This window comes from Ambystoma mexicanum, chromosome 5q (assembly GCF_040938575.1).
Source record: "Ambystoma mexicanum isolate Mex_15411 chromosome 5q, UKY_AmexF1_1, whole genome shotgun sequence".
NCBI classification, from domain to species: domain Eukaryota; kingdom Metazoa; phylum Chordata; class Amphibia; order Caudata; family Ambystomatidae; genus Ambystoma; species Ambystoma mexicanum.
The window spans coordinates 476,507,163-476,533,950 of record NC_090933.1 but is presented as its reverse complement, the minus strand read 5'-3'; positions in this window follow the sequence as shown (position 1 = coordinate 476,533,950).

Here is a 26,788-nt window from a genome sequence, read left to right as displayed (position 1 = left end):
ATTCAAACATGAGCTGAGGCACTGACAGTCATATTATAGTGGGGCTAATATTCAAACACAAACTGAGGCACCGATAGTCATATTACAGTAGGAATAATATTCAAACTTGAACTGAGGCACTGCTAGTCAAATTACAGTGAGGCTAATATTCAAGCATGAACTGAGGCACTGATAGTCAAATTACAGTGGGGCTAGTATCAAAAATGAACTAAGACACTGATAATCAAATTACAGTGGGGCTAATATCAAACATGAACTGAGGCACTGACAGTCATATTACAGTGGGGCTAATATTCAAACATAAACTCAGGCACTGATAGTCAAATTACAGTGGGGCTAATATCAAACATGAAAAGAGGCACTGATAGTCAAATTAGAGTGGGGCTAATATCAAACATGAACTAAGGCACCGATAGTCAAATTACAGTGGGGCTAGTATCAGACATGAACTGAGGCATTGATAGTCATGTTACAGTGGGGCTAATATTCAAACATGAACTGAGGCACTGACAAACAAATTCCAGGGGGCTGATATTCAAACATGAACTGAGGCACTGATAGTCATATTACAGTGGGGATAATATTCAAACATGAACTGAGGCACTGATAGTGAAATTACAGTGGGGCTAACATTCATGCATGAACTGAGGCACTGATAGTCAAATTACAGTGGGGTTAATATCAAACATGAACTGAGGCACTGATAGTCAAATAACACTGGGGCTAATATCAAACATGAACTGAGGCACTGAAAGTCAAATTACAGTGGGGCTATTATCAAACATGAACTGAAGCACTGATAATCAAATTACAGTGGGGCTAATATCAAACATGAACTAAGGCACTGATAGTCATATTACAGTGGAGCTAATATTCAAACATGAACTGAGGCACTGACAAACAAATTACAGTTGGGCTAATATTCAAACATGAACTGAGGCACTGATATTCAAATTACAGTGGGGCTAATATCAAACATGAACTGAGGCGCTGGTAGTCATATTACAGTGGGGATACTATTCAAACATGAACTGAGGCACTGATAGTCAAAATACAGTGGGGTTAATATTCAAGCATGAACTGAGGCACTGATAGTCAAATTGCAGTGGGGCTAATATCAAACATGAACCGAGGTTCTGATAGTCAAATTACTGTGGGGCTAATATCAAACATGAACTGAGGCACTGATAGTCATATTACAGTGGGGCTAATATTCAAACAGGAACTGAGGCACTGCCAAACAAATTACATTAGGGCTAATATTCAAACATGAACTGTGGCACTGATAGTCATTTTACAGTGGGGCTAATATTCAAACATGAACTGAGGCACTGATAGTCATTTTACAGTGGGGATAATATTCAAACATGAACTGAGGCACTGATAGTCAAATTACAGTGGGGCTAACATTCAAGCATGAACTGAGGCACTGATAGTCAAATTCCAGTGGTACTAATATCAAGCATGAACTGAGGCACTGATAATCAAATTACAGTGGGGCTAATATCTAACATGAACTAAGGCACTGAAAATAAAATTACAGTGGGGCTAATATCTAACATGAACTAAGGCACTGATAGTCATATTACAGTGGGGCTAATATTCAAACATGAACCGAGGCACTGATAGTCATATTACAGTGGGAATAATATTCAAACATGAACTGAGGCACTGCCAAACACATTACATTGGGGATAATATTCAAACATGAACTGAGGCACTGACAGTCATATTACAGTGGGGATAATATTCAAACATGAACTGAGGCACTGATAGTCAAATTAAAGTGGGGCTAATATCAAACATGAACTGATGCACTGACAGTTAAATTACAGTGGGGCTAACATTCAAGCATGAACTGAGGCACTGACAGTCAAATTACAGTGGGGTTAATATCAAACATGAACTGAGGCACTGATAGTCAAATAACACTGGGGCTAATATCAAACATGAACTGAGGCACTGAAAGTCAAATTACAGTGGGGCTATTATCAAACATGAACTGAAGCACTGATAATCAAATTACAGTGGGGCTAATATCAAACATGAACTAAGGCACTGATAGTCATATTACAGTGGAGCTAATATTCAAACATGAACTGAGGCACTGACAAACAAATTACAGTTGGGCTAATATTCAAACATGAACTGAGGCACTGATATTCAAATTACAGTGGGGCTAATATCAAACATGAACTGAGGCGCTGGTAGTCATATTACAGTGGGGATACTATTCAAACATGAACTGAGGCACTGATAGTCAAAATACAGTGGGGTTAATATTCAAGCATGAACTGAGGCACTGATAGTCAAATTGCAGTGGGGCTAATATCAAACATGAACCGAGGTTCTGATAGTCAAATTACTGTGGGGCTAATATCAAACATGAACTGAGGCACTGATAGTCATATTACAGTGGGGCTAATATTCAAACAGGAACTGAGGCACTGCCAAACAAATTACATTAGGGCTAATATTCAAACATGAACTGAGGCACTGATAGTCAAATTACAGTGGGGCTAACATTCAAGCATGAACTGAGGCACTGATAGTCAAATTCCAGTGGTACTAATATCAAGCATGAACTGAGGCACTGATAATCAAATTACAGTGGGGCTAATATCTAACATGAACTAAGGCACTGAAAATAAAATTACAGTGGGGCTAATATTTAACATGAACTAAGGCACTGATAGTCATATTACAGTGGGGCTAATATTCAAACATGAACCGAGGCACTGATAGTCATATTACAGTGGGAATAATATTCAAACATGAACTGAGGCACTGCCAAACAAATTACATTGGGGATAATATTCAAACATGAACTGAGGCACTGACAGTCATATTACAGTGGGGATAATATTCAAACATGAACTGAGGCACTGATAGTCAAATTAAAGTGGGGCTAATATCAAACATGAACTGATGCACTGACAGTTAAATTACAGTGGGGCTAATATCAAACATGAACTGAGGCACTGATAATCAAATTACAGTGGGGCTAATGTCAAACATGAACTGAGGCACTGATAGTCATATTACAGTGGGTCTAATATTCAAACATGAGCTGAGGCACTGACAGTCATATTATAGTGGGGCTAATATTCAAACACAAACTGAGGCACCGATAGTCATATTACAGTAGGAATAATATTCAAACTTGAACTGAGGCACTGATAGTCAAATTACTTTGAGGCTAATATTCAAGCATGAACTGAGGCATTGCTAGTCAAATTACAGTGGGGCTAGTATCAAAAATGAACTAAGGCACTGATAATCAAATTACAGTGGGGCTAATATCAAACATGAACTGAGGCACTGATAGTCATATTACAGTGGGGCTAATATTCAAACATGAGCTGAGGCACTGACAGTCATATTACAGTAGGAATAATATTCAAACTTGAACTGAGGCACTGATAGTCAAATTACTTTGAGGCTAATATTCAAACATGAACTGAGGCACTGATAGTCAAATTACAGTGGGGATAATATTCAAACATGAACTGAGGCACTGATAGTGAATTTACAGTGGGGCTAACATTCAAGCATGAACTGAGGCACTGATAGTCAAATTACAGTGGGACTAATATCAAACATAAACTGATGCACCGATAATCAAATTACAGTGGGGCTAATATCTAACATGAACTGAGGCACTGATAGTCAAATTACACTGGAGCTAATATCAAACATGAACTGAGGCACTGATAATCAGATTACAGTGGGGCTAATATCTAACATGAACTAAGGCACTGATATTCATATTACAGTGGGGCTAATATTTAAACATGAACTGAGGCACTGATAGTCATATTACAGTGGGAATAATATTCAAACATGAACTGAGGCACTGCCAAACAAATTACATTGGGGCTAATATTCAAACATGAACTGAGGCACTGACAGTCATATTACAGTGGGGATAATATTCAAACATGAACTGAGGCACTGATAGTCAAATTACAGTGGGGCGAATATCAAACATGAACTGATGCACTGACAGTTAAATTACAGTGGGGCTAATATCAAACATGAACTGAGGCACTGATAATCAAATTACAGTGGGGCTAATGTCAAACATGAACTGAGGCACTGATAGTCATATTACAGTGGGGCTAATATTCAAACATGAGCTGAGGCACTGACAGTCATATTATAGTGGGGCTAATATTCAAACACAAACTGAGGCACCGATAGTCATATTACAGTAGGAATAATATTCAAACATGAACTGAGGCACTGATAGTCAAATTACAGTGAGGCTAATATTCAAGCATGAACTGAGGCACTGATAGTCAAATTACAGTGGGGCTAGTATCAAAAATGAACTAAGACACTGATAATCAAATTACAGTGGGGCTAATATCAAACATGAACTGAGGCACTGATAGTCATATTACAGTGGGGCTAATATTCAAACATGAACTCAGGCACTGATAGTCAAATTACAGTGGGGCTAATATCAAACATGAACTGAGGCACTGATAGTCATATTACAGTGGGGCTAATATTCAAACATGAACTCAGGCACTGATAGTCAAATTACAGTGGGGCTAATATCAAACATGAACTGAGGCACTGATAGTCAAAATACAGTGGGGTTAATATTCAAGCATGAACTGAGGCACTGATAGTCAAATTGCAGTGGGGCTAATATCAAACATGAACCGAGGTTCTGATAGTCAAATTACTGTGGGGCTAATATCAAACATGAACTGAGGCACTGATAGTCATATTACAGTGGGGCTAATATTCAAACAGGAACTGAGGCACTGCCAAACAAATTACATTAGGGCTAATATTCAAACATGAACTGTGGCACTGATAGTCATTTTACAGTGGGGCTAATATTCAAACATGAACTGAGGCACTGATAGTCATTTTACAGTGGGGATAATATTCAAACATGAACTGAGGCACTGATAGTCAAATTACAGTGGGGCTAACATTCAAGCATGAACTGAGGCACTGATAGTCAAATTCCAGTGGTACTAATATCAAGCATGAACTGAGGCACTGATAATCAAATTACAGTGGGGCTAATATCTAACATGAACTAAGGCACTGAAAATAAAATTACAGTGGGGCTAATATCTAACATGAACTAAGGCACTGATAGTCATATTACAGTGGGGCTAATATTCAAACATGAACCGAGGCACTGATAGTCATATTACAGTGGGAATAATATTCAAACATGAACTGAGGCACTGCCAAACAAATTACATTGGGGATAATATTCAAACATGAACTGAGGCACTGACAGTCATATTACAGTGGGGATAATATTCAAACATGAACTGAGGCACTGATAGTCAAATTAAAGTGGGGCTAATATCAAACATGAACTGATGCACTGACAGTTAAATTACAGTGGGGCTAACATTCAAGCATGAACTGAGGCACTGACAGTCAAATTACAGTGGGGTTAATATCAAACATGAACTGAGGCACTGATAGTCAAATAACACTGGGGCTAATATCAAACATGAACTGAGGCACTGAAAGTCAAATTACAGTGGGGCTATTATCAAACATGAACTGAAGCACTGATAATCAAATTACAGTGGGGCTAATATCAAACATGAACTAAGGCACTGATAGTCATATTACAGTGGAGCTAATATTCAAACATGAACTGAGGCACTGACAAACAAATTACAGTTGGGCTAATATTCAAACATGAACTGAGGCACTGATATTCAAATTACAGTGGGGCTAATATCAAACATGAACTGAGGCGCTGGTAGTCATATTACAGTGGGGATACTATTCAAACATGAACTGAGGCACTGATAGTCAAAATACAGTGGGGTTAATATTCAAGCATGAACTGAGGCACTGATAGTCAAATTGCAGTGGGGCTAATATCAAACATGAACCGAGGTTCTGATAGTCAAATTACTGTGGGGCTTATATCAAACATGAACTGAGGCACTGATAGTCATATTACAGTGGGGCTAATATTCAAACAGGAACTGAGGCACTGCCAAACAAATTACATTAGGGCTAATATTCAAACATGAACTGAGGCACTGATAGTCAAATTACAGTGGGGCTAACATTCAAGCATGAACTGAGGCACTGATAGTCAAATTCCAGTGGTACTAATATCAAGCATGAACTGAGGCACTGATAATCAAATTACAGTGGGGCTAATATCTAACATGAACTAAGGCACTGAAAATAAAATTACAGTGGGGCTAATATTTAACATGAACTAAGGCACTGATAGTCATATTACAGTGGGGCTAATATTCAAACATGAACCGAGGCACTGATAGTCATATTACAGTGGGAATAATATTCAAACATGAACTGAGGCACTGCCAAACAAATTACATTGGGGATAATATTCAAACATGAACTGAGGCACTGACAGTCATATTACAGTGGGGATAATATTCAAACATGAACTGAGGCACTGATAGTCAAATTAAAGTGGGGCTAATATCAAACATGAACTGATGCACTGACAGTTAAATTACAGTGGGGCTAATATCAAACATGAACTGAGGCACTGATAATCAAATTACAGTGGGGCTAATGTCAAACATGAACTGAGGCACTGATAGTCATATTACAGTGGGTCTAATATTCAAACATGAGCTGAGGCACTGACAGTCATATTATAGTGGGGCTAATATTCAAACACAAACTGAGGCACCGATAGTCATATTACAGTAGGAATAATATTCAAACTTGAACTGAGGCACTGATAGTCAAATTACTTTGAGGCTAATATTCAAGCATGAACTGAGGCATTGCTAGTCAAATTACAGTGGGGCTAGTATCAAAAATGAACTAAGGCACTGATAATCAAATTACAGTGGGGCTAATATCAAACATGAACTGAGGCACTGATAGTCATATTACAGTGGGGCTAATATTCAAACATGAGCTGAGGCACTGACAGTCATATTACAGTAGGAATAATATTCAAACTTGAACTGAGGCACTGATAGTCAAATTACTTTGAGGCTAATATTCAAACATGAACTGAGGCACTGATAGTCAAATTACAGTGGGGATAATATTCAAACATGAACTGAGGCACTGATAGTGAATTTACAGTGGGGCTAACATTCAAGCATGAACTGAGGCACTGATAGTCAAATTACAGTGGGACTAATATCAAACATAAACTGATGCACCGATAATCAAATTACAGTGGGGCTAATATCTAACATGAACTGAGGCACTGATAGTCAAATTACACTGGAGCTAATATCAAACATGAACTGAGGCACTGATAATCAGATTACAGTGGGGCTAATATCTAACATGAACTAAGGCACTGATATTCATATTACAGTGGGGCTAATATTTAAACATGAACTGAGGCACTGATAGTCATATTACAGTGGGAATAATATTCAAACATGAACTGAGGCACTGCCAAACAAATTACATTGGGGCTAATATTCAAACATGAACTGAGGCACTGACAGTCATATTACAGTGGGGATAATATTCAAACATGAACTGAGGCACTGATAGTCAAATTACAGTGGGGCTAATATCAAACATGAACTGATGCACTGACAGTTAAATTACAGTGGGGCTAATATCAAACATGAACTGAGGCACTGATAATCAAATTACAGTGGGGCTAATGTCAAACATGAACTGAGGCACTGATAGTCATATTACAGTGGGGCTAATATTCAAACATGAGCTGAGGCACTGACAGTCATATTATAGTGGGGCTAATATTCAAACACAAACTGAGGCACCGATAGTCATATTACAGTAGGAATAATATTCAAACATGAACTGAGGCACTGATAGTCAAATTACAGTGAGGCTAATATTCAAGCATGAACTGAGGCACTGATAGTCAAATTACAGTGGGGCTAGTATCAAAAATGAACTAAGACACTGATAATCAAATTACAGTGGGGCTAATATCAAACATGAACTGAGGCACTGATAGTCATATTACAGTGGGGCTAATATTCAAACATGAACTCAGGCACTGATAGTCAAATTACAGTGGGGCTAGTATCAAACATGAACTGAGGCACTGACAAACAAATTCCAGGGGGCTGATATTCAAACATGAACCGAGGCACTGATAGTCATATTACAGTGGGGATAATATTCAAACATGAACTGAGGCACTGATAGTGAACTTACAGTGGGGCTAATATCAAACATGAACTGAGGCACTGATAGTCAAATTAGAGTGGGGCTAATATCACACATGAACTAAGGCACGGATAGTCATATTACAGTGCGGCTAATATTCAAACATGAACTGAGGCACTGATAGTCATATTACAGTGGGGATAATATTCAAACATGAACTGAGGCACTGATAGTGAACTTACAGTGGGGCTAACATTCAAGCATGAACTGAGGCACTGATAGTCAAATTACAGTGGGACTAATATCAAACATAAACTGATGCACTGATAGTTAAATTACAGTGGGGTTAATATCAAACATGAACTGAGGCACTGATAGTCAAATTACACTGGAGCTAATATCAAACATGAACTGAGGCACTGATAATCAAATTACAGTGGGGCTAATATCTAACATGAACTAAGGCACTGATAGTCATATTACAGTGGGGCTAATATTTAAACATGAACTGAGGCACTGATAGTCATATTACAGTGGGAATAATATTCAAACATGAACTGAAGCACTGCCAAACAAATTACATTGGGGTTAATATTCAAACATGAAGTGAGGCACTGACAGTCATATTACATTGGGGATAATATTCAAACATGAACTGAGGCACTGATAGTCAAATTACAGTGGGGCTAATATCAAACATGAACTGATGCACTGACAGTTAAATTACAGTGGGGCTAATATCAAACATGAACTGAGGCACTGATAATCAAATTACAGTGGGGATAATGTCAAACATGAACTGAGGCACTGATAGTCATATTACGGTGGGGCTAATATTCAAACATGAGCTGAGGCACTGACAGTCATATTATAGTGGGGCTAATATTCAAACACAAACTGAGGCACCGATAGTCATATTACAGTAGGAATAATATTCAAACATGAACTGAGGCACTGATAGTCAAATTACAGTGGGGCTAGTATCAGAAATGAACTAAGACACTGATAATCAAATTACAGTGGGGCTAATATCAAACATGAACTGAGGCACTGATAGTCATATTACAGTGGGGCTAATATTCAAACATGAACTCAGGCACTGATAGTCAAATTACAGTGGGGCTAATATCAAACATGAACTAAGGCACTGATAGTCAAATTACAGTGGGGCTTGTATCAGACATGAACTGAGGCACTGATAGTCATATTACAGTGGGGCTAATATTCAAACATGAACTGAGGCACTGACAAACAAATTCCAGGGGGCTGATATTCAAACATGAACTGAGGCACTGATAGTCATATTACAGTGGGGATAATATTCAAACATGAACTGAGGCACCGATAGTGAAATTACAGTGGGGCTAACATTCAAGCATGAACTGAGGCACTGATAGTCAAATTACAGTGGGGTTAATATCAAACATGAACTGAGGCACTGATAATCAAATTACAGTGGGGCTAATATCAAACATGAACTGAGGCACTGATAGTCAAATTACAGTGGGGCTAATATCAAACATGAACTAAGGCACTGATAGTCATATTACAGTGGAGCTAATATTCAAACATGAACTGAGGCACTGACAAACAAATTACAGTTGGGCTAATATTCAAACATGAACTGAGGCACTGATAGTCAAATTACAGTGGAGCTAATATCAAACATGAACTGAGGCACTGATAGTCATATTATAGTGGGGATAATATTCAAATATGAACAGAGGCAATGATATTCAAATTACAGTTGGGCTAATATCAAAAATGAACTGAGGCACTGGTAGTCATATACAGTGGGGCTACTATTCAAACATGAACTGAGGCACTGATAGTCAAATTACAGTGGGGTTAATATTCAAGCATGAACTGAGGCACTGATAGTCAAATTGCAGTGGGGCTAATATCAAACATGAACCGAGGTTCTGATAGTCAAATTACTGTGGGGCTAATATCAAACATGAACTAAGGACTGATAGTCATATTACAGTGGGGCTAATATTCAAACAGGAACTGAGGCACTGAAAAACAAATTACATTGGGGCTAATATTCAAACATGAACTGAGGCACTGATAGTCATTTTACAGTGGGGATAATATTCAAACATGAACTGAGGCACTGATAGTCAAATTACAGTGGGGCTAACATTCAAGCATGAACTGAGGCACTGATAGTCAAATTACACTGGAGCTAATATCAAGCATGAACTGAGGCACTGATAATCAAATTACAGTGGGGCTAATATCTAACATGAACTAAGGCACTGATAGTCATATTACAGTGGGGCTAATATTCAAACATGAACTGAGGCACTGATAGTCATATTACAGTGGGAATAATATTCAAACATGAACTGAGGCACTGCCAAACAAATTACATTGGGGCTAATATTCAAACATGAACAGAGGCACTGACAGTCATATTACAGTGGGGATAATATTCAAACATGAACTGAGGCACTGATAGTCAAATTAAAGTGGGGCTAGTATCAAACATGAACTGATGCACTGACAGTTAAATTACAGTGCGGCTAATATCAAACATGAACTGAGGCACTGATAGTCATATTACAGTGGGGCTAATATTCAAACATGAGCTGAGGCACTGACAGTCATATTATAGTGGGAATACTATTCAAACATGAACTGAGGCACTGATAGTCATATTACAGTAGGAATAATATTCAAACTTGAATTGAGGCACTGATAGTCAAATTAGAGTGGGGCTAATATCAAACATGAACTAAGGCACTGATAGTCAAATTACAGTGGGGCTAGTATCAAACATGAACTGAGGCACTGATAGTCATATTACAGTGGGGCTAATATTCAAACATGAACTGAGGCACTGACAGTCATATTATAGTGGGAATACTATTCAAACATGAACTGAGGCACTGATAGTCAAATTACAGTGGGGCTAATATCAAACATGAACTGAGGCACTGATAGTCAAATTAGAGTGGGGCTAATATCAAACATGAACTAAGGCACTGATAGTCAAATTACAGTGGGGCTAGTATCAAACATGAACTGAGGCACTGATAGTCATATTACAGTGGGGCTAATATTCAAACATGAACTGAGGCACTGACACACAAATTCCAGGGGGCTGATATTCAAACATGAACTGAGGCACTGATAGTCATATTACAGTGGGGATAATATTCAAACATGAACTGAGGCACTGATAGTGAACTTACAGTGGGGCTAACATTCAAGCATGAACTGAGGCACCGATAGTCAAATTACAGTGGGACTAATATCAAAAATAAACTGATGCACTGATAGTTAAATTACAGTGGGGTTAATATCAAACATGAACTGAGGCACTGATAGTCAGATTACACTGGAGCTAATATCAAACATGAACTGAGGCACTGATAATCAAATTACAGTGGGGCTAATATCTAACATGAACTAAGGCACTGATAGTCATATTACAGTGGGGCTAATATTTAAACATGAACTGAGGCACTGCCAAACAAATTACATTGGGGCTAATATTCAAACATGAACTGAGGCACTGAAAGTCATATTACAGTTGGGATAATATTCAAACATGAACTCAGGCACTGATAGTCAAATTACAGTGGGGCTAATATCAAACATGAACTGAGGCACTGATAGTCAAATTAGAGTGGGGCTAATATAAAACATGAACTAAGGCACTGATAGTCAAATTACAGTGGGGCTAGTATCAGACATGAACTGAGGCACTGACAGTCATATTACAGTGGGGCTAATATTCAAACATGAACTGAGGCACTGACAAACAAATTCCAGGGGGCTGATATTCAAACATGAACTGAGGCACTGATAGTCATATTACAGTGGGGATAATATTCAAACATGAACTGAGGCACTGATAGTGAAATTACAGTGGGGCTAACATTCAAGCATGAACTGAGGCACTGATAGTCAAATTACAGTGGGGTTAATATCAAACATGAACTGAGGCACTGATAGTCAAATAACACTGGGGCTAATATCAAACATGAACTGAGGCACTGATAGTCAAATTACAGTGGGGCTATTATCAAACATGAACTGAAGCACTGATAATCAAATTACAGTGGGGCTAATATCAAACATGAACTGAGGCACTGATAGTCAAATTACAGTGGAGCTAATATCAAACATGAACTGAGGCACTGATAGTAATATTACAGTGGGGATAATATTCAAATATGAACAGAGGCACTGATATTCAAATTACAGTGGGGCTAATATCAAACATGAACTGAGGCGCTGGAAGTCATATTACAGTGGGGATACTATTCAAACATGAACTGAGGCACTGATAGTCAAATTACAGTGAGGCTAATATTCAAGCATGAACTGAGGCACTGATAGTCAAATTACAGTGGGGCTAGTATCAAAAATGAACTAAGGCACTGATAATCAAATTACAGTGGGGCTAATATCAAACATGAACTGAGGCACTGATAGTCATATTACAGTGGGGCTAATATTCAAACATGAGCTGAGGCACTGACAGTCATATTATAGTGGGGATAATATTCAAATATGAACAGAGGCACTGATATTCAAATTACAGTGGGGCTAATATCAAACATGAACTGAGGCGCTGGTAGTCATATTACAGTGGGGATACTATTCAAACATGAACTGAGGCACTGATAGTCAAATTACAGTGAGGCTAAAATTCAAGCATGAACTGAGGCACTGATAGTCAAATTACAGTGGGGCTAGTATCAAAAATGAACTAAGGCACTGATAATCAAATTACAGTGGGGCTAATATCAAACATGAACTGATGCACTGACAGTTAAATTACAGTGGGGCTAATATCAAACATGAACTGAGGCACTGATAATCAAATTACAGTGGGGCTAATGTCAAACATGAACTGAGGCACTGATAGTCATATTACAGTAGGGCTAATATTCAAACATGAGCTGAGGCACTGACAGTCATATTATAGTGGGGCTAATATTCAAACACAAACTGAGGCGCCGATAGTCATATTACAGTAGGAATAATATTCAAACATGAACTGAGGCACTGATAGTCAAATTACAGTCAGGCTAATATTCAATCATGAACTGAGGCACTGATAGTCAAATTACAGTGGGGCTAGTATCAAAAATGAACTAAGACACTGATAATCAAATTACAGTGGGGCTAATATCAAACATGAACTGAGGCACTGATAGTCATATTACAGTGGGGCTAATATTCAAACATGAACTCAGGCACTGATAGTCAAATTACAGTGGGGCTAATATCAAACATGAACTGAGGCACTGATAGTCAAATTAGAGTGGGGCTAATATCAAACATGAACTAAGGCACTGATAGTCAAATTACAGTGGGGCTAGTATCAGACATGAACTGAGGCACTGATAGTCATATTACAGTGGGGCTAGTATTCAAACATGAACTGAGGCAGTGACAAACAAATTCCAGGGGGCTGATATTCAAACATGAACTGAGGCATTGATAGTCATATTACAGTGGGGATAATATTCAAACATGAACTGAGGCACTGATAGTGAAATAACAGTGGGGCTAACATTCAAGCATGAACTGAGGCACTGATAGTCAAATTACAGTATGGTTAATATCAAACATGAACTGAGGCACTGATAGTCAAATAACACTGGGGCTAATATCAAACATGAACTGAGGCACTGATAGTCAAATTACAGTGGGGCTATTATCAAACATGAACTGAAGCACTGATAATCAAATTACAGTGGGGCTAATATCAAACATGAACTAAGGCCCTGATAGTCATATTACAGTGGAGCTAATATTCAAACATGAACTGAGGCACTGACAAACAAATTACAGTTGGGCTAATATTCAAACATGAACTGAGGCACTGATAGTCAAATTACAGTGGAGCTTATATCAAACATGAACTGAGGCACTGATAGTCATATTATAGTGGGGATAATATTCAAATATGAACAGAGGCAATGATATTCAAATTACAGTGGGGCTAATATCAAACATGAACTGAGGCGCTGGTAGTCATATTACAGTGGGGATACTATTCAAACATGAACTGAGGCACTGATAGACAAATTACAGTGGGGTTAATATTCAAGCATGACCTGAGGCACTGATAGTCAAATTGCAGTGGGGCTAATATCAAACATGAACTAAGGCACTGATAGTCATATTACAGTGGGGCTAATATTCAAACATGAACCGAGACACTGATAGTCATATTACAGTCGGAATAATATTCAAACATGAACTGAGGCACTGCCAAACAAATTACATTGGGGCTAATATTCAAACATGAACTGAGGCACTGACAGTCATATTACAGTGGGGATAATATTCAAACATGAACTGAGGCACTGATAGTCAAATTAAAGTGGGGCTAGTCTCAAACTTGAACTGATGCACTGACAGTTAAATTACATTGGGGCTAATATCAAACATGAACTGAGGCACTGATAATCAAATTACAGTGGGGCTAATGTCAAACATGAACTGAGGCACTGATAGTCATATTACAGTGGGGCTAATATTCAAACATGAGCTGAGGAACTCACAGTCATAATACAGTGGGGCTAATATTCAAACACAAACTGAGGCACCGATAGTCATATTACAGTAGGAATAATATTCAAACTTGAACTGAGGCACTGATAGTCAATTTACAGTGAGGCTAATATTCAAGCATGAACTGAGGCACTGATAGTCAAATTACAGTGGGGCTAGTATCAAAAATGAACTAAGGCACTGATAATCAAATTACAGTGGGGCTAATATCAAACATGAACTGAGGCACCGATAGTCATATTACAGTGGGGCTAATATTCAAACATGAGCTGAGGCACTGACAGTCATATTATAGTGGGAATACTATTCAAACATGAACTGAGGCACTGATAGTCATATTACAGTCGGAATAATATTCAAACATGAACTGAGGCACTGCCAAACAAATTACATTGGGGCTAATATTCAAACATGAACTGAGGCACTGACAGTCATATTACAGTGGGGATAATATTCAAACATGAACTGAGGCACTGATAGTCAAATTAAAGTGGGGCTAGTATCAAACTTGAACTGATGCACTGACAGTTAAATTACATTGGGGCTAATATCAAACATGAACTGAGGCACTGATAATCAAATTACAGTGGGGCTAATGTCAAACATGAACTGAGGCACTGATAGTCATATTACAGTGGGGCTAATATTCAAACATGAGCTGAGGAACTGACAGTCATAATATAGTGGGGCTAATATTCAAACACAAACTGAGGCACCGATAGTCATATTACAGTAGGAATAATATTCAAACTTGAACTGAGGCACTGATAGTCAATTTACAGTGAGGCTAATATTCAAGCATGAACTGAGGCACTGATAGTCAAATTACAGTGGGGCTAGTATCAAAAATGAACTAAGGCACTGATAATCAAATTACAGTGGGGCTAATATCAAACATGAACTGAGGCACCGATAGTCATATTACAGTGGGGCTAATATTCAAACATGAGCTGAGGCACTGACAGTCATATTATAGTGGGAATACTATTCAAACATGAACTGAGGCACTGATAGTCAAATTACAGTGGGGCTAATATCAGACATGAACTGAGGCACTGATAGTCATGTTACAGTGGGGCTAATATTCAAACATGAACTGAGGCACTGACAAACAAATTCCAGGGGGCTGATATTCAAACATGAACTGAGGCACTGATAGTCATATTACAGTGGGGATAATATTCAAACATGAACTGAGGCACTGATCGTGAAATTACAGTGGGGCTAACATTCAAGCATGAACTGAGGCACTGATAGTCAAATTACAATGGGGTTAATATCAAACATGAACTGAGGCACTGATAGTCAAATAACACTGGGGCTAATATCAAACATGAACTGAATCACTGATAATCAAATTACAGTGGGGCTAATATCAAACATGAACTAAGGCACTGATAGTCATATTACAGTGGAGCTAATATTCAAACATGAACTGAGGCACTGACAAACAAATTACAGTTGGGCTAATATTCAAACATGAACTGAGGCACTGATATTCAAATTACAGTGTGGCTAATATCAAACATGAACTGAGGTGCTGGTAGTCATATTACAGTGGGGATACTATTCAAACATGAACTGAGGCACTGATAGTCAAAATACAGTGGGGTTAATATTCAAGCATGAACTGAGGCACTGATAGTCAAATTGCAGTGGGGCTAATATCAAACATGAACCGAGGTTCTGATAGTCAAATTACTGTGGGGCTAATATCAAACATGAACTGAGGCACTGATAGTCATATTACAGTGGGGCTAATATTCAAACAGGAACTGAGGCACTGCCAAACAAATTACATTAGGGCTAATATTCAAACATGAACTGTGGCACTGATAGTCATTTTACAGTGGGGCTAATATTCAAACATGAACTGAGGCACTGATAGTCATTTTACAGTGGGGATAAGATTCAAACATGAACTGAGGCACTGATAGTCAAATTACAGTGGGGCTAACATTCAAGCATGAACTGAGGCACTGATAGTCACATTCCAGTGGGACTAATATCAAGCATGAACTGAGGCACTGATAATCAAATTACAGTGGGGCTAATATCTAACATGAACTAATGCACTGAAAATAAAATTACAGTGGGGCTAATATCTAACATGAACTAAGGCACTGATAGTCATATTACAGTGGGGCTAATATTCAAACATGAACCGAGGCACTGATAGTCATATTACAGTGGGAATAATATTCAAACATGAACTGAGGCACTGCCAAACAAATTACATTGGGGCTAATATTCAAACATGAACTGAGGCACTGACAGTCATATTACAGTGGGGATAATATTCAAACATGAACTGAGGCACTGATAGTCAAATTAAAGTGGGGCTAATATCAAACATGAACTGATGCACTAACAGTTAAATTACAGTGGGGCTAATATCAAACATGAACTGAGGCACTGATAATCAAATTACAGTGGGGCTAATGTCAAACATGAACTGAGGCACTGATAGTCATATTACAGTGGGGCTAATATTCAAACATGAGCTGAGGCACTGACAGTCATATTATAGTGGGGCTAATATTCAAACACAAACTGAGGCACCGATAGTCATATTACAGTAGGAATAATATTCAAACTTGAACTGAGGCACTGATAGTCAAATTACAGTGAGGCTAATATTCAAGCATGAACTGAGGCATTGCTAGTCAAATTACAGTGGGGCTAGTATCAAAAATGAACTAAGGCACTGATAATCATATTACAGTGGGGCTAATATTCAAACATGAGCTGAGGCACTGACAGTCATATTATAGTGGGAATACTATTCAAACATGAACTGAGGCACTGATAGTCAAATTACAGTGGGGCTAATATCAGACATGAACTGAGGCACTGATAGTCATGTTACAGTGGGGCTAATATTCAAACATGAACTGAGGCACTGACAAACAAATTCCAGGGGGCTGATATTCAAACATGAACTGAGGCACTGATAGTCATATTACAGTGGGGATAATATTCAAACATGAACTGAGGCACTGATCGTGAAATTACAGTGGGGCTAACATTCAAGCATGAACTGAGGCACTGATAGTCAAATTACAATGGGGTTAATATCAAACATGAACTGAGGCACTGATAGTCAAATAACACTGGGGCTAATATCAAACATGAACTGAATCACTGATAATCAAATTACAGTGGGGCTAATATCAAACATGAACTAAGGCACTGATAGTCATATTACAGTGGAGCTAATATTCAAACATGAACTGAGGCACTGACAAACAAATTACAGTTGGGCTAATATTCAAACATGAACTGAGGCACTGATATTCAAATTACAGTGGGGCTAATATCAAACATGAACTGAGGCGCTGGTAGTCATATTACAGTGGGGATACTATTCAAACATGAACTGAGGCACTGATAGTCAAAATACAGTGGGGTTAATATTCAAGCATGAACTGAGGCACTGATAGTCAAATTGCAGTGGGGCTAATATCAAACATGAACCGAGGTTCTGATAGTCAAATTACTGTGGGGCTAATATCAAACATGAACTGAGGCACTGATAGTCATATTACAGTGCGGCTAATATTCAAACAGGAACTGAGGCACTGCCAAACAAATTACATTAGGGCTAATATTCAAACATGAACTGTGGCACTGATAGTCATTTTACAGTGGGGCTAATATTCAAACATGAACTGAGGCACTGATAGTCATTTTACAGTGGGGATAATATTCAAACATGAACTGAGGCACTGATAGTCAAATTACAGTGGGGCTAACATTCAAGCATGAACTGAGGCACTGATAGTCACATTCCAGTGGGACTAATATCAAGCATGAACTGAGGCACTGATAATCAAATTACAGTGGGGCTAATATCTAACATGAACTAATGCACTGAAAATAAAATTACAGTGGGGCTAATATCTAACATGAACTAAGGCACTGATAGTCATATTACAGTGGGGCTAATATTCAAACATGAACCGAGGCACTGATAGTCATATTACAGTGGGAATAATATTCAAACATGAACTGAGGCACTGCCAAACAAATTACATTGGGGCTAATATTCAAACATGAACTGAGGCACTGACATTCATATTACAGTGGGGATAATATTCAAACATGAACTGAGGCACTGATAGTCAAATTAAAGTGGGGCTAATATCAAACATGAACTGATGCACTAACAGTTAAATTACAGTGGGGCTAATATCAAACATGAACTGAGGCACTGATAATCAAATTACAGTGGGGCTAATGTCAAACATGAACTGAGGCACTGATAGTCATATTACAGTGGGGCTAATATTCAAACATGAGCTGAGGCACTGACAGTCATATTATAGTGGGGGTAATATTCAAACACAAACTGAGGCACCGATAGTCATATTACAGTAGGAATAATATTCAAACTTGAACTGAGGCACTGATAGTCAAATTACAGTGAGGCTAATATTCAAGCATGAACTAAGGCATTGCTAGTCAAATTACAGTGGGGCTAGTATCAAAAATGAACTAAGGCACTGATAATCAAATTACAGTGGGGCTAATATCAAACATGAACTGAGGCACTGATAGTCATATTACAGTGGGGCTAATATTCAAACATGAGCTGAGGCACTGACAGTCATATTATAGTGGGAATACTATTCAAACATGAACTGAGGCACTGATAGTCAAATTACAGTGGGGCTAATATCAAACATGAACTGAGGCACTGATAGTCAAATTAGAGTGGGGCTAATATCAAACATGAACTAAGGCACTGATAGTCAAATTACAGTGGTGCTAGTATCAAACATGAACTGAGGCACTGATAGTCATATTACAGTGGGGCTAATATTCAAACATGAACTGAGGCACTGACAAACAAATTCCAGGGGGCTGATATTCAAACATGAACTGAGGCACTGATAGTCATATTACAGTGGGGATAATATTCAAACATGAACTGAGGCACTGATAGTGAATTTACAGTGGGGCTAACATTCAAGCATGAACTGAGGCACTGATAGTCAAATTACAGTGGGACTAATATCAAACATAAACTGATGCACTGATAATCAGATTACAGTGGGGCTAATATCTAACATGAACTAAGGCACTGATATTCATATTACAGTGGGGCTAATATTTAAACATGAACTGAGGCACTGATAGTCATATTACAGTGGGAATAATATTCAAACATGAACTGAGGCACTGCCAAACAAATTACATTGGGGCTAATATTCAAACATGAACTGAGGCACTGACAGTCATATTACAGTGGGGATAATATTCAAACATGAACTGAGGCACTGATAGTCAAATTACAGTGGGGCTAATATCAAACATGAACTGATGCACTGACAGTTAAATTACAGTGGGGCTAATATCAAACATGAACTGAGGCACTGATAATCAAATTACAGTGGGGCTAATGTCAAACATGAACTGAGGCACTGATAGTCATATTACAGTGGGGCTAATATTCAAACATGAGCTGAGGCACTGACAGTCATATTATAGTGGGGCTAATATTCAAACACAAACTGAGGCACCGATAGTCATATTACATTAGGAATAATATTCAAACATGAACTGAGGCACTGATAGTCAAATTACAGTGAGGCTAATATTCAAGCATGAACTCAGGCACTGATAGTCAAATTACAGTGGGGCTAATATCAAGCATGAACTGAGGCACTGATAGTCAAATTACAGTGGGACTAATATCAAACATAAACTGATGCACTGATAGTTAAATTACAGTGGGGTTAATATCAAACATGAACTGAGGCACTGATAGTCAAATTACACTGGCGCTAATATCAAACATGAACTAAGGCACTGATAGTCAAATTACAGTGGTGCTAGTATCAAACATGAACTGAGGCACTGATAGTCATATTACAGTGGGGCTAATATTCAAACATGAACTGAGGCACTGACAAACAAATTCCAGGGGGCTGATATTCAAACATGAACTGAGGCACTGATAGTCATATTACAGTGGGGATAATATTCAAACATGAACTGAGGCACTGATAGTGAATTTACAGTGGGGCTAACATTCAAGCATGAACTGAGGCACTGATAGTCAAATTACAGTGGGACTAATATCAAACATAAACTGATGCACTGATAATCAGATTACAGTGGGGCTAATATCTAACATGAACTAAGGCACTGATATTCATATTACAGTGGGGCTAATATTTAAACATGAACTGAGGCACTGATAGTCATATTACAGTGGGAATAATATTCAAACATGAACTGAGGCACTGCCAAACAAATTACATTGGGGCTAATATTCAAACATGAACTGAGGCACTGACAGTCATATTACAGTGGGGATAATATTCAAACATGAACTGAGGCACTGATAGTCAAATTACAGTGGGGCTAATATCAAACATGAACTGATGCACTGACAGTTAAATTACAGTGGGGCTAATATCAAACATGAACTGAGGCACTGATAATCAAATTACAGTGGGGCTAATGTCAAACATGAACTGAGGCACTGATAGTCATATTACAGTGGGGCTAATATTCAAACATGAGCTGAGGCACTGACAGTCATATTATAGTGGGGCTAATATTCAAACACAAACTGAGGCACCGATAGTCATATTACATTAGGAATAATATTCAAACATGAACTGAGGCACTGATAGTCAAATTACAGTGAGGCTAATATTCAAGCATGAACTCAGGCACTGATAGTCAAATTACAGTGGGGCTAATATCAAGCATGAACTGAGGCACTGATAGTCAAATTACAGTGGGACTAATATCAAACATAAACTGATGCACTGATAGTTAAATTACAGTGGGGTTAATATCAAACATGAACTGAGGCACTGATAATCAAATTACAGTGGGGCTAATATCTAACATGAACTAAGGCACTGATAGTCATTTTACAGTGGGGATAATATTCAAACGTGAACTGAGGCACTGATAGTCAAATTACAGTGAGGCTAATATTCAAGCATGAACTGAGGCATTGCTAGTCAAATTACAGTGGGGCTAGTATCAAAAATGAACTAAGGCACCGATAATCAAATTACAGTGGGGCTAATATCAAACATGAACTGAGGCACTGATAGTCATATTACAGTGGGGCTAATATTCAAACATGAGCTGAGGCACTGACAGTCATATTATAGTGGGAATACTATTCAAACATGAACTGAGGCACTGATAGTCAAATTACAGTGGGGCTAATATCAAACATGAACTGAGGCACTGATAGTCAAATTAGAGTGGGGCTAATATCAAACATGAACTAAGGCACTGATAGTCAAATTACATTGGTGCTAGTATCAAACATGAACTGAGGCACTGATAGTCATATTACAGTGGGGCTAATATTCAAACATGAACTGAGGCACTGACAAACAAATTCCAGGGGGCTGATATTCAAACATGAACTGAGGCACTGATAGTCATATTACAGTGGGGATAATATTCAAACATGAACTGAGGCACTGATAGTGAATTTACAGTGGGGCTAACATTCAAGCATGAACTGAGGCACTGATAGTCAAATTACAGTGGGACTAATATCAAACATAAACTGATGCACCGATAATCAAATTACAGTGGGGCTAATATCTAACATGAACTGAGGCACTGATAGTCAAATTACACTGGAGCTAATATCAAGCATGAACTGAGGCACTGATAGTCAAATTACAGTGGGACTAATATCAAACATAAACTGATGCACTGATAGTTAAATTACAGTGGGGTTAATATCAAACATGAACTGAGGCACTGATAGTCAAATTACACTGGCGCTAATATCAAACATGAACTAAGGCACTGATAGTCAAATTACAGTGGTGCTAGTATCAAACATGAACTGAGGCACTGATAGTCATATTACAGTGGGGCTAATATTCAAACACAAACTGAGGCACCGATAGTCATATTACATTAGGAATAATATTCAAACATGAACTGAGGCACTGATAGTCAAATTACAGTGAGGCTAATATTCAAGCATGAACTCAGGCACTGATAGTCAAATTACAGTGGGGCTAATATCAAGCATGAACTGAGGCACTGATAGTCAAATTACAGTGGGACTAATATCAAACATAAACTGATGCACTGATAGTTAAATTACAGTGGGGTTAATATCAAACATGAACTGAGGCACTGATAGTCAAATTACACTGGCGCTAATATCAAACATGAACTAAGGCACTGATAGTCAAATTACAGTGGTGCTAGTATCAAACATGAACTGAGGCACTGATAGTCATATTACAGTGGGGCTAATATTCAAACATGAACTGAGGCACTGACAAACAAATTCCAGGGGGCTGATATTCAAACATGAACTGAGGCACTGATAGTCATATTACAGTGGGGATAATATTCAAACATGAACTGAGGCACTGATAGTGAATTTACAGTGGGGCTAACATTCAAGCATGAACTGAGGCACTGATAGTCAAATTACAGTGGGACTAATATCAAACATAAACTGATGCACTGATAATCAGATTACAGTGGGGCTAATATCTAACATGAACTAAGGCACTGATATTCATATTACAGTGGGGCTAATATTTAAACATGAACTGAGGCACTGATAGTCATATTACAGTGGGAATAATATTCAAACATGAACTGAGGCACTGCCAAACAAATTACATTGGGGCTAATATTCAAACATGAACTGAGGCACTGACAGTCATATTACAGTGGGGATAATATTCAAACATGAACTGAGGCACTGATAGTCAAATTACAGTGGGGCTAATATCAAACATGAACTGATGCACTGACAGTTAAATTACAGTGGGGCTAATATCAAACATGAACTGAGGCACTGATAATCAAATTACAGTGGGGCTAATGTCAAACATGAACTGAGGCACTGATAGTCATATTACAGTGGGGCTAATATTCAAACATGAGCTGAGGCACTGACAGTCATATTATAGTGGGGCTAATATTCAAACACAAACTGAGGCACCGATAGTCATATTACATTAGGAATAATATTCAAACATGAACTGAGGCACTGATAGTCAAATTACAGTGAGGCTAATATTCAAGCATGAACTCAGGCACTGATAGTCAAATTACAGTGGGGCTAATATCAAGCATGAACTGAGGCACTGATAGTCAAATTACAGTGGGACTAATATCAAACATAAACTGATGCACTGATAGTTAAATTACAGTGGGGTTAATATCAAACATGAACTGAGGCACTGATAATCAAATTACAGTGGGGCTAATATCTAACATGAACTAAGGCACTGATAGTCATTTTACAGTGGGGATAATATTCAAACGTGAACTGAGGCACTGATAGTCAAATTACAGTGAGGCTAATATTCAAGCATGAACTGAGGCATTGCTAGTCAAATTACAGTGGGGCTAGTATCAAAAATGAACTAAGGCACCGATAATCAAATTACAGTGGGGCTAATATCAAACATGAACTGAGGCACTGATAGTCATATTACAGTGGGGCTAATATTCAAACATGAGCTGAGGCACTGACAGTCATATTATAGTGGGAATACTATTCAAACATGAACTGAGGCACTGATAGTCAAATTACAGTGGGGCTAATATCAAACATGAACTGAGGCACTGATAGTCAAATTAGAGTGGGGCTAATATCAAACATGAACTAAGGCACTGATAGTCAAATTACATTGGTGCTAGTATCAAACATGAACTGAGGCACTGATAGTCATATTACAGTGGGGCTAATATTCAAACATGAACTGAGGCACTGACAAACAAATTCCAGGGGGCTGATATTCAAACATGAACTGAGGCACTGATAGTCATATTACAGTGGGGATAATATTCAAACATGAACTGAGGCACTGATAGTGAATTTACAGTGGGGCTAACATTCAAGCATGAACTGAGGCACTGATAGTCAAATTACAGTGGGACTAATATCAAACATAAACTGATGCACCGATAATCAAATTACAGTGGGGCTAATATCTAACATGAACTGAGGCACTGATAGTCAAATTACACTGGAGCTAATATCAAACATGAACTGAGGCACTGATAATCAGATTACAGTGGGGCTAATATCTAACATGAACTAAGGCACTGATATTCATATTACAGTGGGGCTAATATTTAAACATGAACTGAGGCACTGATAGTCATATTACAGTGGGAATAATATTCAAACATGAACTGAGGCACTGCCAAACAAATTACATTGGGGCTAATATTCAAACATGAACTGAGGCACTGACAGTCACATTACAGTGGGGATAATATTCAAACATGAACTGAGGCACTGGTAGTCAAATTACAGTGGGGCTAATATCAAACATGAACTGATGCACTGACAGTTAAATTACCGTGGGGCTAATATCAAACATGAACTGAGGCACTGATAATCAAATTACAGTGGGGCTAATGTCAAACATGAACTGAGGCACTGATAGTCAAATTACAGTGAGGCTAATATTCAAGCATGAACTGAGGCACTGATAGTCAAATTACAGTGGGGCTAGTATCAAAAATGAACTAAGACACTGATAATCAAATTACAGTGGGGCTAATATCAAACATGAACTGAGGCACTGATAGTCATATTACAGTGGGGCTAATATTCAAATATGAACTCAGGCACTGATAGTCAAATTACAGTGGGGCTAATATCAAACATGAACTGAGGCACTGATAGTCAAATTAGAGTGGGGCTAATATCAAACATGAACTAAGGCACGGATAGTCAAATTACAGTGGGGCTAGTATCAAACATGAACTGAGGCACTGATAGTCATATTACAGTGCGGCTAATATTCAAACATGAACTGAGGCACTGACAAACAAATTCCAGGGGGCTGATATTCAAACATGAACTGAGGCACTGATAGTCATATTACAGTGGGGATAGTATTCAAACATGAACTGAGGCACTGATAGTGAACTTACAGTGGGGCTAACATTCAAGCATGAACTGAGGCACTGATAGTCAAATTACAGTGGGACTAATATCAAACATAAACTGATGCACTGATAGTTAAATTACAGTGGGGTTAATATCAAACATGAACTGAGGCACTGATAGTCAAATTACACTGGAGCTAATATCAAACATGAACTGAGGCACTGATAATCAAATTATAGTGGGGCTAATATCTAACATGAACTAAGTCACTGATAGTCATATTACAGTGGGGCTAATATTTAAACATGAACTGAGGCACTGATAGTCATATTACAGTGGGAATAATATTCAAACATGAACTGAAGCACTGCCAAACAAATTACATTGGGGCTAATATTCAAACATGAAGTGAGGCACTGACAGTCATATTACATTGGGGATAATATTCAAACATGAACTGAGGCACTGATAGTCAAATTACAGTGGGGCTAATATCAAACATGAACTGATGCACTGACAGTTAAATTACAGTGGGGCTAATATCAAACATGAACTGAGGCACTGATAATCAAATTACAGTGGGGATAATGTCAAACATGAACTGAGGCACTGATAGTCATATTACGGTGGGGCTAATATTCAAACATGAGCTGAGGCACTGACAGTCATATTATAGTGGGGCTAATATTCAAACACAAACTGAGGCACCGATAGTCATATTACAGTAGGAATAATATTCAAACATGAACTGAGGCACTGATAGTCAAATTACAGTGAGGCTAATATTCAAGCATGAACTGAGGCACTGATAGTCAAATTACAGTGGGGCTAGTATCAGAAATGAACTAAGACACTGATAATCAAATTACAGTGGGGCTAATATCAAACATGAACTGAGGCACTGATAGTCATATTACAGTGGGGCTAATATTCAAACATGAACTCAGGCACTGATAGTCAAATTACAGTGGGGCTAATATCAAACATGAACTGAGGCACTGATAGTCAAATTAGAGTGGGGCTAATATCAAACATGAACTAAGGCACTGATAGTCAAATTACAGTGGGGCTTGTATCAGACATGAACTGAGGCACTGATAGTCATATTACAGTGGGGCTAATATTCAAACATGAACTGAGGCACTGACAAACAAATTCCAGGGGGCTGATATTCAAACATGAACTGAGGCACTGATAGTCATATTACAGTGGGGATAATATTCAAACATGAACTGAGGCACCGATAGTGAAATTACAGTGGGGCTAACATTCAAG